Here is a 4,547-nt window from a genome sequence, read left to right as displayed (position 1 = left end):
GGGCTGAGGCAGGTGTGGTGGGTGCAGAGCAGGTAGCAGAGAGAGGTAAAGATGAGAGATGGCTGAACCTGGGCTGGGAAAGACCATGGCAACCCTGAGAGAAGACTCTGTGTAGCTCTTGGCGTCAGATCATGGGCGGCCCAGGGGAAGAAACGCCTTGTACTTGGCAGAGAAGAAAGGTCAGCTAAGGGGAAGAACAGGCCTGGGGGTGGGGTGAAGCTCTTCTACTAAGCCATGATTGGCACTCCAGGGTCAGCAAGAGATTAATTTGGGCCACAGGCCTGAAGGGACTAGGGCTGGGATGAGTGCTAGTGTTTTCTTCACCTCTGCCCTGCTTTCCAAACACACATACACACACGCACGCACACACACACACACACCTGACCAATTGACCTGCCACCAAGGCCACCAGACACCAGAGAAAGAGTGGAGGCTCTGTGGGCGGAAGGCCCTGACACTTGGTCCACTGACTGGGTGGGATTGGGCTTGTGGTCTTCTTATGTCTAAAGCAGGGCAGGTAAGGCCTTCTGCCCCGGGCCCTGGGAGGCGTGAAAGTCATCTCTGTGCCTGTGTGAGGCACTCTGTGTGCTCCAGAGCCCGGTGCTGCTGGAACCCCCAGGGGCTGCTCTGGGCAGAGTTCTGGAGGAAGGTTGTGCCACAGTGACTTACTTGGCTGGTTCCAGGTCCTGAAGTCTGCAGCCCTCCTCCTCCAGGTTTGCTTCCTGAACCCCAAGACACCAGCTTGGGTCTGCTGTGAGACCTGGCGCTCAGCAAGGCTCAGGCAGAGGCAGACACAGGACGCACTGTGGCCCATCAGGCATGTTTGCTCTTGTCGCTGAGCAGGGAAGTTCTACTCTGGGTCACAGCTCTGATCTCTGTCCTATTTCAGGAACTATCTCCTGGCCCCATGGCTGGCCTTAGACCTCAATGCCTGAAACTTGGGCTTGAGCCCTGCCTGGGTTCTTGGACAGGAGCCTAGCCTTCTATCATGCCCCAACCACACTTGATTGGCCATAAGGTTCTGCTGGAGTTTGGGCAAAGACTTCAACTCAGACATACCTCAGTCTATAAGGTTTTCTCCCTCCCTTCTCAGCCTAGCTGATTGGTCTTTGTCCATCAAGCCCGGGTTTCGTCATCACCTCTCACAGAAAATCTGCCCTGGGTGCTTGCCCCTCCTCTGGGCTCTGTCAGCCGCAATGCCTCTCAATTCCATAACATCTCCCCCTCTGCTGGCAGTTGGAGGTAGGATTATGCATTGCATTGGCACATAGTAGGTGCTATGCTGTGCAGTGCTTAGTCGCTCAGTCATGTCTGACTTTTGTGACCCCATGGACTGTAGCCTGTAGGGCTCCTCTGTCCATAGGGATTCTCTAGGCAAGAATACTGAAGTGGATTGCCATGCCCTCCCCCAGAGGATCTTCCCAAGCCAGGGATCAAACCCAGGTCTCCCACATTGCAGGAGACATGCCTGAGCCACCAGGGAAGCCCACATAGTAGGTATACTGACAGTATTTACTGAATGAATGAACCGTCAACCCCAGGCCTCACTTTTCTGCTCAGTGACCTTATTCTTTAAAGCTCCTATTTGCTAGCAGCTGTTTGCTTTATTTCAGGGCTCAAAAAGCAGAGGAGGCAGCCCAAGAGGCACAAGTGCCCTGTTGTAAGACTCCAGTGTCAACCTGTAGTGTCTAATCTCACGCTTACAGAAACCCAGGTACTTGTGTGTTAGTACTAACTGGTTAGGTTCCATTTTAAAGGGAAACAGGTTATTAAATATTTGTGTATGAAAGTGGTACAAAGACAAACCTTTGAGGGACTTTCCTGGTGGTCCAGTGGCTAAGACTCCACATTCCCATTGCAGGGGCCCCAGGTTTGATCCCTGGTCAGGGAACTAGATCCCACACGCTGCAACTAGAAGTTCTCCTGCCTCAACTAGGAGTTCTCCTGCCTCAACAAAGATCAAAGATCCCACGTGCTGTGACTAAGACCTGGTGCAACCAAATAAAGAAATACAAATAAAATAAATATTTAAATATAAAAAATGTTTAAAAAGACAAACCTTTGACTCCTTTGCAAACCAGGACACACAGACCCTTGCCTTCTCCCCCAAGGCCTGTGGTAAATGGAAGAGGCAGGGGAAGAGGCAGGTCCCAGGGCAAGACTAGACTGTCAAGACGAACAGCTGTCCCTCAAGCCCCCTCCTCAATCGGGTCTTTCATTCCCTCCCAAGACGCAATAGTCTGGATGGGATTCAAACCCTCCCCCACTGCCATGGAGAGTCAGGGGATCCGCAGGGCCTTCAGGACAGCAGGTGGGGGTGGGTGCAGGGGACACAACAGCTCTCACCAAATGATGGCTTGGGTACCTGGGTGCCAACTGAAACCTGTGTCAGACCCTGTGCCACAGTACCGCATGAAGGACTCAGGGTAGCGAAGGCCTGGGGTGGTGAGTGAAGCTTTGAAAATAATAAGAGGATGGGTTCCAGATGGGTTTATCAGATGTGTAAAGCTGGTTCCAAATTATCATTAAGGTCTGTCTACAAAAAGAACATCCTCAAAAATGATATTGATAGGAGACTTCACTGGTGGTCCAAGGGTTAAGACTTCACCTTCCAATGCAGATGGTGTGGGTTCGATCCCTGGTTGGGGAGCTAAGATCTCACATGCCTCAAGAACAAAAATAGAATAAAAACATAAAACAGAAGCAGTATGGTAACAAATTCAATAAAGACTTTAAAAACGGTCCACATTAAAAAAAATCTTTTAATAAAGGACACTGGTAATCGAAACTACAGTGAGATACCACTCCCCCATCCCCACTACTAGGATGACTATAATCAAAAAGACAGATGATAACAATTGCTGGTGAGGATGTGAAGATGTGGAACACTCATACATGGTTGGTCAAATGTAAAATAGCAGCTGCTTTGGAAACCAGTTTGGGGGTTCCTCAAAATGTCAAACATAGCATATGATCCACAATTCTACTCCTAGGTATATACTCAAGAGAAATGAAAACATAAGTTCATACAAAGACTTGTACATGAATGTTCATAGCAGTTTTATTCATAATAGCCCCAAAGTACAAACCGTCTAACTGTCCATCAGCTGATCAAAGATAAAATGTAGTGTGTCCACACAACCCAATGCTATTCAATCACAAAAGGGAATGAAGCATTGCTACATGCTGCAACGTTGATGAACCTTGAAAAAATCCTGTGAAGTGAAGGAAGCTGGGTCACAAAAGACCACATGTATGATTCCACTTTCATGAAATGTCCTGAGTAGGCAAATCCATAGAGACAGAAAGTAGATTAGTGGTTTCCAGCGGCCGGTAGGAGGAGGGAATGGGGAGTAACTGTAAATGGGTTCTTTTCTTCTTCTACTTTTTTTTTTTTTAAAGGGGAGGTGGTGTTATGAAAATGATCTGGAACTAGGTAATGGTGATGGTTGCACAACTTTGTGAATAAATTAAAAACTACTGTATTGCCCACTTTAAAAGCTGGGATTTTTTGGTGTGTGAATTATATCTCAGTTTTTAAAATCAGGGGAAAATGACGCCGATGGAGAGGAGTCAGCGGAACTGAAAAAATGAAATGGATCGCGAGTGTCGCCTGTCCCCGTCCGTCGCCTCCGTCTGAACGAACTTTAGGCTCAAGAACCGGCACCGAGAGGGCCTTCGGGAAACGACGCTGGAGACTGGATCTAGGAAGAAACATGGCCCAGGATTCGAAGGGCATGCAGTTAAGGTGGCGGCCTGGGATCGCCTAGGACAGGGGAGGCGTCTGTAGGCTCCGAAGTTGGCCGGGCGGGAGCGGAGATTTAAAGGCTGGAGCGCGGAGGCTCTTAAAGAGGTCCGGGCGAATTCCCACTCGGCGTCCACCTTAAAGCCAGCTCCCAGGAGCCAGTGGTAGGACCCCGGTAAGTGCGCGGGGCCGCGGGGGAGGCCCGGTACGCGCGCCCTGCTGGGTCCCGGGAGCTCGGGGCAGGTGGCACAAACCTCGTGAGCCGTGCTTCCTGGGAGTCTGGGGCCCGCGGGGGTGGCAGGGTCGCGGCGCCGGGCCCGGCCCCCCCAGCGCCCACTGAGGCGGCGCTCTATTTTTAGCAGGCGCTGTTGCAATATAAGGAATGCGCGGCTCGCCAGGCGGTAGGCTGGGGCGCGCGCGGGCTGCGCGGTCGCTTTAAGGAGGCGCCGGGGCGGGGACCGGCCGAAGCGGCCGGCAGGCCGCGGGCCCAAAGCCGTCAGTCCGGCCGCCGCGGGGCCCGGAGGGCGCGGCGCTGTCTTCTGGTTGGCGCGGGCATGGAGGAGGTGGCCTGAGGCAGGAGCCAAGCTGGGCTGGAGTGCGCGGTGAGAGGTCGGGGCTGGCTGGGAGGGAGGGGACCGGCCGGGCGCTTTGTTCCGGGCGGGAGGTGTGGCCGCCCCGGGCCGGGCCGGAGGACGGCGCTTGGGGACTGGCCTTTTTCCCCCATCGCAGGCTCCAGCGTAACGGTGTGCGATCGAGAAGTCGGCGAAGATCGGGACCCCAGTGAGATGGGCCTGCTCACCAC

The 4,547-nt window shown here is 52.7% G+C and overlaps 1 protein-coding gene across 5 annotated transcripts in view; it reads left to right on the top strand.

The window, feature by feature from the left end:
- Nucleotides 1-3,061: 3,061 nt before the first annotated feature.
- The window catches only part of MRAS (muscle RAS oncogene homolog), a 69,713-nt gene continuing 68,227 nt past the window's right edge, over nucleotides 3,062-4,547 (top strand). The window contains exons 1-2 of one of the 5 annotated variants that reach the window (XM_010858220.1): nucleotides 3,980-4,347; nucleotides 4,475-4,541. The gene's annotated coding sequence lies outside the window, so the exon portion shown is untranslated. Of the gene's footprint in view, nucleotides 3,921-3,979; nucleotides 4,355-4,474; nucleotides 4,542-4,547 lie in introns of those variants that run through there. The other 4 variants (XM_010858221.1, XM_010858225.1, XM_010858223.1 and 1 more) reach the window with 4 other exon arrangements.

The sequence above is a fragment of the Bison bison genome, unplaced genomic scaffold (assembly GCF_000754665.1).
Source record: "Bison bison bison isolate TAMUID 2011002044 unplaced genomic scaffold, Bison_UMD1.0 scf7180017864384, whole genome shotgun sequence".
NCBI lineage: Eukaryota > Metazoa > Chordata > Mammalia > Artiodactyla > Bovidae > Bison > Bison bison.
The sequence above is the reverse complement of the archived record's forward strand: the minus strand, read 5'-3'. Positions and strand labels throughout refer to the sequence as shown.